The sequence below is a fragment of the Agelaius tricolor genome, unplaced genomic scaffold (genome assembly GCF_023055355.1).
Source record: "Agelaius tricolor isolate 1412-34295 unplaced genomic scaffold, bAgeTri1.0.p SCAF_2, whole genome shotgun sequence".
In the NCBI taxonomy this organism is placed as follows: domain Eukaryota; kingdom Metazoa; phylum Chordata; class Aves; order Passeriformes; family Icteridae; genus Agelaius; species Agelaius tricolor.
In genome coordinates, this window is record NW_027269262.1 from 64,936,896 (window position 1) to 64,955,000 (window position 18,105).

The 18,105-nt window shown below is 33.9% G+C and overlaps 2 long non-coding RNA genes across 2 annotated transcripts in view; one reads left to right on the plus strand and one right to left on the minus strand.

The window, feature by feature from the left end:
• LOC139600803 (uncharacterized) overlaps positions 1 to 17,203 on the minus strand; it is a 32,354-nt gene extending 15,151 nt beyond the window's left edge. The window contains exons 1-2 of the long non-coding RNA XR_011682672.1: positions 17,089 to 17,203; positions 1,629 to 1,798 (exon numbers count right to left, since the gene is read on the minus strand). This is a non-coding gene — a long non-coding RNA (uncharacterized lncRNA). The remainder of the gene's footprint in view (positions 1 to 1,628; positions 1,799 to 17,088) is intronic.
• LOC139600799 (uncharacterized) lies at positions 14,228 to 16,946 on the plus strand. The gene is made up of 3 exons (XR_011682671.1): positions 14,228 to 14,276; positions 15,132 to 15,172; positions 16,472 to 16,946. It is a non-coding gene; the product is annotated as an uncharacterized lncRNA (long non-coding RNA).
• Positions 17,204 to 18,105: the final 902 nt, after the last annotated feature.

An 18,105-nucleotide genomic window follows, 5' to 3' on the forward strand; every position in this document is an offset into this window, starting at 1 on the left:
AGAGTAAGTGATATAACACATGGGTTGTTTATACTTTAATAGGTAAAGAAAATGTCCCCAACACAAGCAAAAAACCCTGAGGAATTCATTCACCGCTTCCCATGGGGCGGTAGGTGTACAACCATCTCTAGGAAGACAGGGCTCCAACATGCCTAGCAGTAACTTGGTAAGTCACACAGCATCACTCTCAGTGTCCTTTCTTTCCTCCTTCTTCCCTCAGCTTTCTATGCTGAGCATGACACCATAGGGTGTGGGATATCCCTCGGCTGTGTCCTCTCCCAACTCCTTGTGTGCCTGTGTGTGCCTGTGTGCTGGTGGGGTGGGGTGAGAAGCACAAAAGGCTTTGATGCTGTGTAAGCACTGCTCAGCTGTAGTGAAACCATCCCTGAATCATCAACACTGCTGAAGCACAGTCCAAATTAAAGCCCCATACTAGCTGCCATGACTATCATGAATTCTATCCCAGCCAAAACCAGCTAGAAGAAAGATGCCATTCACCGTTCTAGTCTAAATAAAAAAGTACATTTGAGAAATTTCACTTTGTGATCAGTACTTCATAGAGTTGTCCCTCCTTTAAATTCTTCTGCAACTTCTTGTGTTCTAATGAATGTATGTGGGATACAAAGACATTGTAATGAGCATGGTTTATTCCATCAAATCTAAAGCAAGTGTATTTGTATTTCTATAATGAATTACATCTGTTCATAGGAATCTTTCAAGCAACTTTCTAATACCAAAATGTTTATTATTTACTCACAAGATTTCAGGAAATGAGTGTCCAACATAACCACACTCCTGTATAACATTACACAGCCACAAGCAATCAGGAGCACAACATGAAGTTCACTCTTCAGTCTTGTTTTGTGATGATCTCTTTACTTTTACACAGTTTCTTCTGGTGACAGAATAACTTAACTTGGTAAAACTTTTCCCCAATATATCCTAGCTATATTAATAGCAACTGTCATTCATTGTTATACTAAAAGGGAAGAAAACTTATACTGAAATAGGAAAAAATGTCCTTCAGTGAAATTATATGTACAACTCAGCCTTAATTCAAGTTCAGTCTAGTAGGAGCTATGAACTTTTTCTCTTTTTTTAATGGTTCAGTAATTGGAGACATCAAAGTACCTGCTACTGTTCACTAGAATATTAAACCACATAGGGACAATATAACATTGAAGGCAAAAAATGAGGGTTTAGGGACATATTTTACCAATACTGTAAAAGTAGATTTTATTTTTATTTCAAATTGAGTTGCATTATATCTTCAAAATCAGTTTCTTAAAAGCTAATGTTATAGTGAACCATGTTTACCTGGAAAAAAAAATTTACAAGGATAAAATAATGAAAGGCTCTGAATTTATGCATTTTCCTTTTACAGATGACAGAGATTAGTATTGGACTTTGATTACTAAAGCGTGGGCAATAATTGTTGTCTCTGTTGATTTTGTGTTATTCATATGTGTACATGGGCTGCAACAGATAATTAGAGCAGAAAAGGAGAAACTAAACTGGAGACAATCGATCATTAAGATTGAATGATATGGGGAAAATTCACTCACTGCCCGTTTACTAAATGGGTAAAACAAGACAGCAAAAATCTTATTAAAAATCTAGAAACTTACCAGTAACTTCCATTTTTTTCCCCCATTTCTTTCCTTGCCAGCAGAAGAGTTATGACCCATTTTGCTTTTACCGATCATCTTCATCATCACAGAGAGTGAATTCCATGAACTACAGTTCAACAGGAATGTGCATCACTCTCATGAACATCAGACATGGCCTCATGTGATCCCTGGAATGTAAAAGTAGGGCAGCAGGGGAGTAGGCAAGATATTTCCTTACGTATACAATCATGATAAGAGAGATATAAAATACATTATCTCAGGGAAATGTCTGCAATTTAAAATTATTAGGGTAGAGGAAAGAATCTTAATATGTTGTTTGAGTAGGAGAAAATGTTTTGAAGGAATAAATAAAGCATTAAATTTACTTTATTTCTGAAAAAAAAAAAGAACAGGGATAGGATGTCATAATACTTTAAAAAGACTTGAAAGTGTGTTTATAAACGATAATCTAGAGTGAATGCATAAGAAGGAGCAAATATCTGTATACTGAAGTAAAACAACCAAGAATTAAAAATATGTGAAGTTTATTTGAAAATATTACTGTAGCAAAACTGAAGTTGCAATTTAACCTTGGTTGTTGATCACAAATACAGTTTGGGCGAAAACAGAATGATCAACATATATCTCATATCAGACTAGATAATTTTAATGGTTCTTTCTGAGGTTAAGCCATATGAATATACTAGTACAACTCTCCAAATTATTTTCTTTAAAAACACATGCAAGTCATCGTTGGCAATGATAAACTGAATTCACACCCAAATACATTGAAATATGTTCCTGAAGGTCTCCCTTTAAATTCCTCCCAATAAAAAGCCAAAGCAAAATAAAAATACAGTTATCTACTCTCAAGTTGATTTCCAGATATAAATCTAGACATATAAATTTTCAGTATAAATTATTTTTACTGTGTAACTGGCTGTATACCATTGAAATAGACAGTAGTCAGGAGTAATCAGGTGAAGCAATATTATAGGCTTATTTCATCACTCCTGTTAGGATGTTTTTTATTATTGCAAAAGAAGAATGTTCAAAAAGTTGTTAAAATATTATAATTATTTAGTGCATTTAAGAAACCTTGGTAAACAGAAAAGCTTCATTCAGAATGTAGGCTGGCTATAGTACATCTTCAGTAACAAAATGTCAACATGTAATTTTTGAGTGAATAAATGTAAATTTTTACCTTTGAAAGCAAAAGTGAGTTTAAGTCATATAAAACTAATTTTAAAACATTTAAATAAAATCTTTTTTCAACCATACTTTTAATTATAACAATTTTGATCAATTCTTTCTATACTAATTTTACCGTAAAGAGGCAGTTTATTCAATAATATTAAATCAGAGTTGATTTGTTTTCTTTAAAAAAAGTAACAATGAAATGACTAGAATTTTTTATTATATTTAATAATTTATAGCATTGCAGATAAGAGAGAGTCATACAAGGCTGGATATAATAAAAATTCTCATTGTTTCATAGCATTTAAGTCCAGAAGGTTCAATAGATCATCTAATCTGACCTCTTGTATATCACCTGAGATAAATCCCCAGTGAATCCCAACTCAGCCATCTACAAACTATGCACAAAACTACTTTCATTTTTGGGCAGCTTAGGTGAGTAGTACTCATCTAATTACACAATTATTTCCAATAAACTCAACAAATTTCTTTGTTGATCTCTACAACTGCTGGTTCTGTGGAGGCTGGAGGTTGACTCACTGAGAAGGTGTCTCTTTCTGCATGCAATGTTGCATTTTAAGAAAGCTGGAATAGGGTGTTTGCAGTGCTGGGTCAGAATATAAAGCCAAAGTGGATTCTCATTCCTAGCACTATTCAAACCAGTTTTGATCATATACTTTATTTTCCTTGAGTTGTAGAGATAATGAAATCACAATGCCTGCTCCCATGATACATTATGGCAGCAAGGGTATGTGTTTCAGCATATTTGCAATCTCTGGATGGACTGTGGACCCTCATTCCTTTTGGGGTTTTCTCAGTAAACTGAGCCTGTAGCTGGACCTTAGTATCTTTATCAAATTTCATCCATTGCCAAGAAAGTTTTCCAGGCCAATTTTGCATCCTCTAGTTTTTTGGTGTCTTGGCCTTCAGATGGTGTTAAGCTCCTAAAAAGCTACAGAACATGAATATATTTGGAATGGAATTACGTGTGTGTTTAGCTGAGGAGTAAGGTAGCATTTGATACTAAAAAAGATACTAAATTATGAAGAAACTCAGAGAAAATTGTTTTTTAGAATAGTTTTATGTGTTGCAAACCCCTTTTTGATGTACTTGAACAAAACGAAATTTCTCCTGTTTAGTCTAGGTTTCTCATAGATGATAATGTTTGCTACTTGTGCATTTACTGGTATAAATAATCACTATTATGTATTGATATCTTCTCACACTCTCCTAAGATTATGGTGGAAAAATTACAGTAATATGAACAAGGCACCGATCAGAAATAGCCAACCTTCATCTTTTAAAAGATTTTTCTTTTTGAGGATGTGGTCTTCAAATAAATTTTGTAGTGGGAGCACCTATGTGCTATGGAACTTGCTGAGGCTGATTATGAAGTGTTGATAATCTGTCATTTTCATCTTCCCTGCTCTCCCATGGCTTATTTTGATTTCTCCAGTATATTAAAAAAAGCTCAAGAAACAGTTTTAATGAATTGTAAATAGACTTGTCTCTTAAGGTCTTTTTTATAAAGTTACCTGTGAACTCTTGCATTTAATTAATGTACGAGTCTGTACAGAGACAGTAGTGTGTACAGAACAATTGGCTTCCTTAATAGTGTATTTCATGCTCAATATTTTTTTCCTTGTTTTTCAGCTAGACCTGAGTGACTGTAAATCTCATAGACCATACTGTATAGCAAGAGGGTAGGACTCTTAAGCAGTATTCAACACACCAATTTTAGGATAATCATGTGTAAGGAAGGAATGTGTAAATATCGTGATGACTTACAAAATAAGTACTAGATGTAGTAATTCAGCTTGTCACATGATGTTAAAGTCAAGAAAGTAAAGAAACCATCATTTAGGGATCTAGGACCAAATTCTACTTTTGATTTTAGCAGCTGGATTCAAGTGACTTATTTAGACAAGGGTGTTATTAGACACTTTGAGTGACTTAGTACATTGAAAACCACAGGGAATACAACACCATATAAAATGTGATATATTTGCAGTCAGTCATTTTTTTCTGCAAAACAATATGGAAATAAAGAAACAGTTTAGCATATCATGCAGCACAGTGTGAAACTGATTCTGAATTGGAGTGTTGGACTAGAAGAACTGCTTTAAAGAAATAAAGAAAATCTCTGGAACATCACCAACCTTATGCTGATTCTCATTCACTGATGGAAAGGAGCAATTTCAATCTTAATTTGTGCATGTGGACATGTTCAAATAGACATGTTGACAATATTTACTGTAGACTTTCAACTTGGATGTCAATGCTATGAAGTCATCTAAAGTGCTATAAAATGCTGAGGCAGAGAGCCATCTCCAGAAGACCAGTACAAGATTCTATTACTCTACTCTTTAGGTCACTTTCTGAATGAGTCTTTCTTTTCCATTAATTGTACAGAAAACTTAGATGCTGGAATTACATGAAATGACTACACCTGGAAAAGCTAAAGTTTTTATTGCTGTTATTATCATTTAATCAGGGATGCAAATGATCAGTAATGGTCATATAGATTCTCAGTTAGGAGAAGACAGACAATGGTCAAAACATGCTGATCTTTGAAATAATTTTATGCTATTCACAAGTAAGAAGGTAGGAATTATTTGTTTAGGTTAGATGAGCCTGGTTTCTTAATGAAGTTTATTTTTTTAATAACTACCAAGAAATTAAATTATATATAATGTTTTATATAAAATGTTAAGATTATTTAAAACTAAGAAATGCTACTGGTGACTGCAAAGAACTCCAAAGAAACTTATTCTAATGTTTTATTACTTTCAGTTGTGTAAAATCTATGGTCTAACCAAATTTGCAAGCAATAGTTCAAGGTATAAAGTATTTTGCTCTGATGACATTCTTATTACTTTAGTGTCAGCTCTCAGGCTGACACTCAAATTAGAAACCTATGCAACAGCGTCAACACATCAAAAAATCCTAACACACATAAAAATTAGTTTCTTGGTCTAGATTTCTAGTGTAATGTACCACAAACATAGGCTATATAACTTCCAAATTTCTTGTATCTGAGGTTCTTATAAAAATTTGAAGGGTAGTAGAAATCCTTTAGCATTCAAGTCTACTTGCCTGGGTAACTGAACTGAAATGTTTCCTTAAGTTTATTTCTTAAACTTATGAGAAAAGGTGCCTTTCCATTTGGTTTGGAGACTTAATTTCCATAAGGCTGAATGCACCCTAAGAGAAAAAGGAACTGAAGCCCTTATGATGACAAATCTAAGGTGTGTGCTGAACAACACTTTAGATTAAGTGGGCAAAATTCTGTACTGCTTTAAAGAATATTTGTGCAAGTATCTCACTTAATAGTTTTCAGGTAGCTGGATGCTGCACAGAAGTGTATGGATCTTGAAGTGCCTCAGTAGTAATTTCCATTTCTCATTCTGCCATAAGTGATGACTTGATGCTTTTAACTCAGAATCCCAGGCTTGGTGCCTGTAGGTCTCCTAAACAGGCTTCCCTGCCTGGCTTGGATATCCCGCTACCAAAAGTCTTGGGCCCATTCAGAAGTTATTGCATAATGCAGTGACAGAGATAGTGTTTTCCCTCTGTGGGTTGCACCTTATAAAATACAACAAACAATGTATTTCCTCATAAAAGTTATTTCCATTAGCTGAAGTGTTCGAGGTCTATAATCTGACCTTTATGGTTACAGCTCACTCGAGAATCACATAGGAAAATGTGAATAAATTGAGTACCCAGGTAAAGTTTGTGCAATAACTTGACAATACAAAATGTACTTACAGGTACACTTACTGTGTACATAATAGTTCTAGTCTTGACTTTTAACAGTCCTACTTGGTGACAGCTGTCTGTTTAAGAATTTGGCATTGTATAATTTGGGACTGAAGATGATAGAGGCATGCGTGAGAGATGTTGCTTGTGTGTATGTTTAAGTGGAGAACTGTGCCTCTGTAAGCTTCAAAAGGTCAGAACTTGATTTAATAAACTTTTCTTCCCAGAAAACAAGCTTTATTCCTGAATGTGTAACATTGTTAGAAAACTGCATGTCTGGAGACATTGCTAATAGGCTTGTGAGACCTTTTGCTCTATCCAATGCTGTCTTGAATAGTCATACCGGATCTGGTCTGAATAAGCCAAAATCCTTAAAATGTTATTTCCTGATTTGTATGCTTTAGATCACTTCTGCCTTCTGCAGTACCCTTTGCAAAGGTGCAGAGCTGGGATTTCTATATCCTCCAAGTACTTCTTTGCTTCATTCTAGCATATCATTTCATCATTGGTCTAGCAGCACCCTTGTTGGTTGTCGCTAATAATACCTTAATACCTCCCTTCCTTTTCTTGCTCACTGCCCACCAGTGCTGTATTTTTACTGTTATAAATGTCTTTAACCCCTCTGTATAATTTCTGCTTTTGCCACATAGCTGTTTTTCAATCTGCAGTCGCTTCATGACAGCATAGAACATCCTACTCTTAGTGCTCATTATGTTTTCTTAGGTCATGATAACTCTGAGACAAGTTGATTTTTATCCAGTGGAAAATATTCTCCTCAAGTCCTTGGATGACCAATAGAACTTAAAGAATTTTCTGATATGAAGCTTGCCTTTGATAATCTCTTATTTGATACCTATTTTCTGGCATTGGAATCTGACCATTCTCAGCTTCTATAGCTTTCAGAGGCACTTGAGATGAGAAATAATTGTTGGAGTGGTAACGACAGGCAGCAAAGACTACTGCATGCATCATTCATGGATTTACATACCATGATTCTTAATTTTACCAATTTAATGCCTAATTCACAGGCATGTGCCATTAGCAATGGATAACTCACTTCCTGCCTGCTCTAGAGTGCTTCAGAATATGATCATGGGTGCTCAGACCAGTTACATTGTCTAAATAAATAACAGCCACATATCCAGGATTCCTAGATTTTCTTTTTCAATGACCTCAAAAAGAATCTTTCCCTTCTGAAGCAAGGTATGTGGATGGATATTGCCCACAGATGTGGTGAGACCATTAAGACTTCTACTTTAATAACTTGCATTTAGATCTAGCAAACTAGTACTCAAAATTTTTAGATACTTCTGTTGCTTTATCTGTGAGATGTGTAATATGCAAATGCTGTGCCTTGCTGCAACTCCTATAACCTTTCCTCAAAGGTGAGGCCTTTTTATAAAAAAAGCCCTATTTAAAACCCAGCCTAGGAATCTATTCCAAGGTATCTTCACAACATTTAATGATGGGTTTGGATTCCAGGAGAGAATGGCTTATTGATATAGCCCTTTACCAACATTACACACTGAGGTGAAATACTGCCTTACATATTTTTCTCTTGCTTGTTCTCATGTTGCTCCAGACTTGGTCACCAAAAAAAGGCCATCTGAACTATCACAGAAGTTTCAGAGGAGTTGACTAGAAAATTGTGCAAGAGGAGGAGAGAAAGCTCGATCTAATCTGTTTCTACTCTGTGGCCAGGTCCCAGTGGACATGTCCTTAGGTTTCATATTCTGCTTGTTCAAAGTCTTCCCTCAAACACATAGGGATAAATGAGATACTAATTATTTTGACATGTATTACTAGGGGCTAAAATACATTTACTCCCTATTAGGTTAGCCTGGGGTGCAAAAAAACCTAGTCTGGACCTCAGATTCCTGTTTCAGAATGCTCATTGATTTGCAGATAACAGGACAGTTTGAAGAAGTGCTGACAAAATCCACCTCAGCTTGACCCATCTTGAACTGATGCTTTTAAGTACTCATGGAGATCATACACACTTGATATGGAGCAGGGAGAAGGAAACGGAGTTAACAAATAGTACCACACATCAAACTGTCCATAGTCTCACTGTTCAATAACACTTCTAAGATATATGCATGATTACAAACAGAGGAGGAACTCTAAAAAGATTGGAAGACACTCTTGCACATGGTAGAACAGGCAGAAACTTTCCTGGAACAAGACCTGGTACAATGGAAAGATCTAGGGCATCTTTTTAAATGCCACATATAAGATGAGGGGTGTGTGAAAAACAGGCATGCCCATATGTGAGTGACCACTTATAACTGGCAGAGCCACAAATTTCACAAATTTTGAGAACCTTGGACTGTAGTAGTGTTTTCTTTTCTTTTTGCATAGTATACAACAGTAAGCTAGATCTGGAACTTGATAGTGATCTTGCAATGAGATGATTTTTGATGATTGTCTCCAAAACTTTATTTGCTTTTTTCATTGATTCAGGCAAGTGCCAGCAAACTGTGTCCACTGAGACAGAGAATAATTCATTAAGCTATGTAAAATATCACACAAAAACTTGAGCAAAACGTAGCCACTTTGGTGTTCTGACAGCTACCATACCAATTTTAATAAAGATAGTCCTGATCCTATATTGAAACTCCTGTGAGCCCCATTGAATTCAGTTATCACTTTTGCATCATGTTAACATGAAGAATTTAAGTCAGAGAAGAGAAATAATTATTTTTAGAGCTTATAAGCTAGCTTTACTTGGATAGATTTTCCTTGGGTAAATATCTTGACTAAATTTCAAAGTCTGGTTTCTAACTGAGCTATATTGGAGTTTTAAAATATTCCTCATATGTTAAGAACTGTTAACATGCATAAGATATTGCTTTCTTCTCTATCTTAATAGAACTAAAGCATTGAATAATTATTGAATAACTTAGATATTGTTAAAGAACTCCTATTTCATTTAGAGTATCTCTTATAGTATGTATCACTTTGCGGAATGAAAGACAAAACCAGGGAATAGTCATTTTTACAAATGGACCATCTTACAAAGAGAATGGGAAGAGTGATGCTCTTTTCCTCAGGAAAGCACTAGAAAAGATAATGAAAATAAAACTAAAAATAAAACCTTCATAGGCTAAACTATTTAAATTATAAATATCTATGAGGAATTTTGTAGCATAAAATGACAAGAACAAAAGTATGTCGTTCAAATGAGATGTTGGGAGAATTTCACACCACCAAATCAGACTGAAAAAGGATAGGATAATTATTAAAATAATTTAGATTTAACTGAAATGTATAAAGTCAATATCTCTATTAACTAAATGTTTTGCTAGCATACAAAATTCAGATATAAAACATGAAGGTAGAACTACCATATTCTAAAGAGATTTGATCTTGGGTTTGGACATGTGAAAAGAAAAGAAAATATGACGGACTGAGGGTTGGCTAGTATATAATCAGCACATACAATTTCTTTCACAATGTAAATATTAGGAGACTGGAGGAAAGGCAATAATGTGGGACAGAATGATGCAAAGTTTGGAATTGTGTGGCAACAGCTTGTACAAATCAAAACATTTTTGAAAATAAGTGAGTTTGTGCATCTTTCCTTTGTGAAATCCTAAGGACTTCCATGGGACATTAGATCTGCCATTTATTTAAATAGAAATAGAAATTTGACTGAAAGGCCTTCATAAACTTGCCAAATAGTTCCGTAAGGTCTTTTGAACAGATCTATATTAAACTGGCATGAGTAATCACTCAAGCCATCAAATCACTTGACTTGTATCCTGACCCTGTGGGGCAAGAGACTAAAATACATGAAAACTATCTAGGGGGGAACTTGATCTTCAAAAGAGTTGGAGTAAAACAACTGTATGGATTCTGTTTAAAATTTGCTGCAATCTAGCTCTGGTGATTCACTCTAATGAAAGATTTATTTGTCATTATGGCTATGTAGCCATACTCAGGATTGAACCCTAAGAGTTGAAAAGGTTGACAGTGGAGCTACACTGTGGACATCAAACACAGAATTATAACATAGAAATATTTCTTCAGAAAAGCAGTTCTTAAAAAAATCAGGAGTCTTCATAAGATGCAATATCTATCTGTCTATCTATATATCTATGTATCAATTGGAGATAGGACTAGATCACCCTTTAAGTCACCTTCCAACTGAAACTCTCTATGATTCTATGATTTTATGATATTAGGGCGTTTGATGGTGAACTCCATGTACTCAAAGAAAATATTTCTTCCAAGAGGGCATTCAAAGAAATAGGTTAAAAATGGGATTTGAAAGAGAATCAGCAATTCTCTTAGTAAAAGGTGATGATATAGGTCAGTATTGAAATGACCTGGACAGTGAGGTCAAATGGTATTTGGGAGAGTAGAAATTTTTAGACCTTATTTAAAGTCCTTGAGGATCAATTAATTTTCAGATATACTATGTGGTCATGTGGTCACACAACCAGCATAATTTACTCCTGTCACAATGAGTATGACATTTTGCTAAGAAAAAACACAGTCAGTAAAAAGGCAGAGATATCAAGTTCACGGTACTTTTTTATAAATATGCAAATATATGGGTCTGTCAATTTAATATATCTAAGGAATACTGGTGTATATTGTTTGAGTTCATTCAAAATTTTTGACTAACAAGATGTACAAACAAAAAGGCCTGCTAAGTACTGAAAAATTTGGCTGAACTTACATGATGGAAACAATTCAAATATAAATTTTATTTGGGGAAGCTGAAACATGGCAAAATTTTTTTCATACTGTTGAGGGAAAAATATTATTCTAGTGAGAATATTAATTTTTTTAGTGGCTTATTCTCACCATAACAAACACGAATAATATAGTGACAGAGAATATGTAGTTTAAGAATTTTTCTCATCTAGTGCTAAACTCTGCATCTTGGCTGCTCCTCCTAGGATCTCTCTGTAGTCAGTGGAGAGAAATAGAAATTTTAAGGGGTAATTTGTCTCATGTAATATATAAATTGCTGTAGGGATGAAATGATAATGACCTGAAAGTGTGTATCTCCACTTAAGGAAAAAACCAGACATAGATGACTCTATTCCTCTTCAGTCTCTTATAGCTACACCATGATCATGGCTTCAGCTCCTGAATATTTAATGGTATTTCTGCAGTATAAAAAGGTATCCTAGGAAGGCAGAATCAGGTGCTTTCTGAGAATGGTGAGATTTTTTCTCTAATTTTGTCTTGCAAATTGTCTAGTAATTTTCTAGTAGAAGTATCTAGTTTTAGATACAGAACCATTTGAACACCATTCTTTGAAGCCAGGAATGGAGGTTAATGTAGTGGTATGTTTAGTGTACTCACTGTACTTTATTTAGAAGCTTTGGGAAATACTGAAAGGCCTTGGTTCTAAATACTAAACATAAAAAGGATTAATTAAAAAAAAAAAAAAGAAAGAAAAAAGAAAAAAAGAAAATAAAAATAAAATGCTTATATTAAATTTCAGCTTTCTTGTGTACAGAAGTCTTTAAAGATTTAGTGAAAAATCATAAACTTTGAAAAAGAGGGTACCAGTATCAATTTTGGATGGTTTTGAGCAGAAGTAATTAATATAAATCAACAATATACATTTGTGTGTGGAAAAAAAGAGAGAGAGAGAAACTCAGGAGATGCAGAAGAGTGAAACGAGTCTGGTAAAGAAATAAAATATTTGCTTATTTAAATAAATTGAACCAACTGTACCTCAGGGGGAAAGAAGTGAGATAAAAAGTAAGAGAACACAGTGAAGTTGAATACAGGCTTATTGAGACATCCCAAGCCGAACCCTGACTTGTGACTAACTTAAAGTATAAAACATGAACTGAATCTTGGAACAATGGTATTGGGGCTTATTATGAATATTGACTAACAGTGTGAGATATGTCAAAAGAAAGAGAAAAGGAGATTGAATTCTACCTGAAAAAATATCAGGTATTCCAGGATGGAGAGGTATTTGGGGGCAGGCAGTGAGGGGTATTTTTCTATGCATAGTCACTCTCGAATGTATTGCCAGGTATGACACTGAAAGCACAAATAAGAATTATTTAAGCTGTAAATTCTTTGGGGTAAAGGTTGGTTCTTCCTATCTATTTGTACCCTGCCTTGACTAATAGATGTTTATTTTTGTATGTAAATAATAGCAGAATTTCCTTACGGAGTTATATATATATACACATATATCTATATACACACAAAAAGTCTGACCTATAAAGTGGACAATTTCAATAAAATTCCAGGCTTTACTACCACCTTACCCACTGAAGTTCCTGAAGGATATAGCCTACTCCTTTATTTCACTTCACAGCTCCTGCACAATACAACAAGGCATTTGTGATAAGATACATATCTCAAATGTTTGGAGTTGGGGAATAGATTCAAACTATTCAGATTGTGTTGGTCTGTAAAATTGGTTGGAAATCTCATGTGAGAACATTGTTCTCATGAGATTTCTGGTACTGTCTTCTGTGAATCAGATCATAAATACTGCAAGAACTTTTTTTGTTTCAGACATATTTCTGCAGTTCTTTTCTCACAAGATAATTAGAAATATGGAACTGCACATAAATGAATAATAATGAAAATAAAAAGTCAGCAAATCATTGGAGAAATTTGATAAAAATCAGTTTGAAATTTTGGTAAAGACTAAAAGACTTTCTTTCATTCCACTGCTGCTTGGTCATTGTAAAGAGTGCACCCTCATTTTTATTCACACTTAACACGTGTTGCAGTACATCACTAATACTCCATCTATATGTATATGCTATCAGTTTATTAAGGTTTTAATTATATAACTTTTCATGTTGGGCTTGTGATCTTCTCTTTGTGTCTTTCAGAACAGTTCTATTCAATAGCTTTTGATCTTCTGGGAGCTTAAGGACTGAGTTGCCACTGATGCTGTTTGCCAGCAGCAAAGGGAACTTGGATATGGCCTGACCATGGAGACTGATAGGCCATAAGATATTAAGCTGCCACCAATTTCTATTTTCTCTTTCAAAGATTGCTAACCTCATCTCCCCAGGGACTGCAACTGCTGCCAGCCTTTAAACCAGCAGGAGTAATATCTGTCTCTAATTCATAATTACTAGGTCTCTGCTACAATAAGCATTGTTGGTGCTTGCCTTTATTTAATTAGTGAGTATGTGCATTTGTACTGGTGAGAAGTACAACTGGGTGGAAACATAACCTCATTACTTTAAAGTTATTTTTCTATTTCTCTTTTTCCTGCATCTTCCTGTTGCTATACCCATAATATACAGCAGATCATTATCAGTCGCATTAATAAGATTCAATGCTGTGCATATTTTTCAACAAAATTTGTATTGCAAAAGAAACAAGGATAGCACCTTGTAGAATTGAAACAGACAGTCTGTCCCTGGATTTTTACCTCTTCCCTGTGCCTATTCCCTATTATTAATGTATATTATTACTTCAAGTATGTCAGAAAAAGAGACAAACAGTCAGAGGCAGAAATTTCTTCCTAATTCACTCTGCCTAGCCAGCAAAATGTAACACAAAATTATTCAGGGGAAAAATACAATTTTCTGTCATATCTGCCATACACTGATAACAAAGCTACAGGCTAATATGTTTTGATATTTTTGTCACTCGTTTATCATGTGACCTTTCATGCTATCATTAATACAGCTGAGGGACAGAGCAGATACACTGAAATAAGGGTGTGGAGAAGTCAGATTGCTTCTCTAACAACTAACGGTCAGTCACAGCAATTTATGCTTTTCTTCAGTATAGCATTGACTGAAGAAGAGAAATTGTTATTAAAATTTGATATTACTGTCTAGGCTCTGCCATATAGAATTTGCAACTTTTAGCTATAATGGGAATACTGGGAGGGGGAAGGCTTAATAAATTTCCCTTTGAATTATGATATTAATACAATACAACATGCTTGCTCAGATATTCAAGGGATATACAAGTGGAAAAATCATATTCAGGACACTCCAATGCTGCATATTAGTCAAAGTCCAGAGTTTTTATATCAAAGAAAAATATTTTAATAACATGGATGCAATCACCTTTCATTGGCTCAATTAAAACAGTTGCCTTTGTCATTTCTGTTTATTTGTTTGTTTGTTTTCAGAATTCCAGTTACTAATCGTGTTGCATAGTATTCAGCAATATTTTCAGGACATCCAAGAAAGTGCAATGTGTCTTTTTTTTATGTCTGTGTGTCTTTTATGATAAATGATACCTGGGTTAAATTTGCATTCGGCTTTACACCATTTCTGACAATAGTCTAGCTTTTTATGTTGCCTGTGGAGTCTGCTTTGTTAAAATTCCAATATAAAACTAATTTATATTTGACATTAATGAGTTAAGAAATGTTTTATACAGTATATCAGAGCTGAGAGAGAACTTAACAGCATTCTAGTAAAGCAAATTACTGCTGAGTAAAACCATTATGTAAAAAATGAAAAATCTTTTACTAATCTAAGCTGCTTTTCTTTTCAAAATCTTGTGATTTTTAATGTTTATATTAAGAAAGAACTGAAAATTTAACAGACTTTTTTTTCTCTTTCACATTCTGTGGGGGAATTGCAATTGGACTAGTTGGAAGAGATCTCTTTCATCAGTGTGCATGCCTGTGCCAGGTCAGAGTAAATCTTTATATTAATTTATAAAACAATATTGAAATACTTTAATTATTTAAAACATTAAATAATGTTTTTCTTGAGGATTACTTCTTTGAGTAATATTTTTAAGTGCACTAGAAAATGACCTTTACATGTGAAAAAAATAAGTAAGGATGAGCTTTAAATAGAAGGATTTTTAAATAGGTCCCAGAGAGAGCCTTGTAGGCTTGAAATGAATCTTTTTGCATTAGATCTGATTGCAAAGTGAAAGTTTAAATTTGTTATTACAAATTTAAAGACCTGATTTCCAGAAAATATATGCAAATTAATAATTCAATTTGCCAAAATATAAGTTGACTTAAATTTGACTACTTCTGTCAGTAAATTTACACATGTTGGCAGAAATAAACCCTAAATATATTCATGAAACCAGAAGATGCATTAGCACTACTTAGAAATATGATTTGATGATTTCATTACTTAGTATTTTGTAAACAAGCCCATAACATGTATTTTTAAACACTTTTGGTCCATTTGTAGTCAAATGGACTGCATACGCTATGCATGTAAATGTCTTTTTATAGATATATGCATATATGTATATAGAGTGAATTATATATAATTTCTTAGTATCTGATTCATTTGTATGGATAGTAATGTCAGATAAATAAAAAGCCTTTTAAAGTCCTGCAAAGTCTAGGATATTCTATAGAATATTTTTATAGGAGGTAATGTATTTTTACCTTTTAGTGTCTCTGTAACAATGTTCTTAAGCGTGTTCTCACTGTATTATTATCACTTCTAATTTTTGGTAATTAATAATAATGATTCCTGAAGCAATTAATAAGAAATAATAGATGCAGGAATAATGCTGATGGTACAAAGATTTTAAAATTATGTAAACCCATCACAAAATAATAATGTGGTCAAAAGACTCCTGTAAATATGCTAGTCAAGTGCAGAAAAATTACACTAAAATACTTACCCATTAAATTAAAAGCATCTTTCATACTATTCATATAGAAAAAAAAGTAATTATTTCATCTCAGATGATAGCCATAGAAGAGGACTATCACAAAGTGCATTCTTTCATTACTGCACAGTTTATTACAGACTAAGCAAGACATTGGCTAAGTGGACTTCCCTTTTACCTCCCTGCCACTAACAACAGTCCTGACCTGGACATGCAGCCTCTTTCAGGATGAGAAGAAAATGTGTCCATGCATGCTTAGTCTATACCACCCTTGAACAGCTTATATATCAAGCTGAATTGTACTGAGTCTTTTCCTTCTTTCTTTTTTTTTTTTTTTTTAATAGGAGAATGTAGCTGTAGTGGAGGCTTCGGGGAGGTGTGTTTGTGACCGCTATCAACAAAGGATTCAGCTGGACTGAGAGCCTCCAACCTGTTTAATGTGATGCTGAAGGGAAAATTTGGAACCTTAATCATGGAATGAGCAGCCTCCACATTTACGTATTTTATAATTTACATTTTGCTCAGTGTACTCCAAAATATTAAAATAATAAAGGAAAGGAAAATGTAGAAAAGGAAGAAAATGCTATTTTATTAAAAGGTTCCTACTGAAGTGTATTTGAAAAAAGGGATTTTTCTCCTGCAAACTGGAATCAACTACAAAAAATATTATTGATTGCTGAAGCACACGTTAATAGCACAAATGGCAAAATTTTGTTCATCTTTCCAACTTTGTTCGAAGTGTATGTGCATGTTTTAAAGTGGAATCACTTATTGCTTTAATATTTGCAGCAAATTGATTGCAAAGCTATGAAATAAGAATCTTTCATTTCCTGTTTTCCTACCATAATGTTCAACAAAAATATACAAATGAACAAAAAAGGAAGGGGGATTTTAAGGCTGACATTCGTGTTTGCATGTAAATAAAGCACAAGCCACAAACAAAGCCAGCAATCTCACATACTTGCCTTCAGTGGTAAAGGATGGAAAGGCTGCCTGCTACCAATCAGCAAGTGGTTGCTATGGTTACAAGGTCAGGAAATATGCCTTTTCCCCAGTTGTCCAAGGCTTGCACATGTCACTTCTGAAACTATGAATTTTATATACAGGTCAGGAGATGCATACCAAAGAAATAAACAGTGAACTGGACCATAATGACAGCTAACGTTCAAACGTCCTTGAATTTTTTAAATTTCTATCCAAACACATTTTGTCATTTTGAATGGGTTGGGGTTTTTTTTGTATAAAATTGGAGCAATTCTTTCCTGTAATGAAATTTTGCAAAGTAGGTACAAACTATGCCTCATTATTATAAGCTGCATCAATAACTTTCCTCAGAAAGATGCTTATGTTCTTTCCCTTTATTTTTTTAAACTCTTTAAATTACAGCTTTGGAATATTATAAGAATATAATTTGATGCAACTTAAGAACTCAGAATAATAACTACTTTCTCAAAAACATATTTAATAATGCTGTATTTATCTGTAGACAAGATGGTGGTTAAGCTGTTAATGAAATGCAGATGGTCCTGTTTTAAAATACAAATGCTTCTTTACTCAATATGCTAAGCTTTAGGGGAGTTTTAATGTAATCTCTAAAGGTTGAGAATGATATAGTATTTGTAAAATGAGTGAATTGTGAAAGAAACCTTGATTGTTTATGTGTCGTTGAAGAATTTACTAGGAAAATTAGTCAAAGGCCTCTCGGGGGACTTAGCATTTTGCTACAGATAAGGTAGGTCAAGTAAATTTAGTGATGGTTATTAAAGGGTCTGTATTATTTTTGCTTTGTATTCCATAGTGGTACATAGTAATCCTTTCTGTATTTCAAACATTTTTAAAATCTATTCTTTATTGTATTATTATTTAAGAACTGTGATAATTGTTTTTGAACTTTCAACTAGGAACTGCTAAATGGACTTAACAAAAAGTGAACAACGAATTTGAAGTGTTATTTATACAATTGCAGTTCGAACATTAA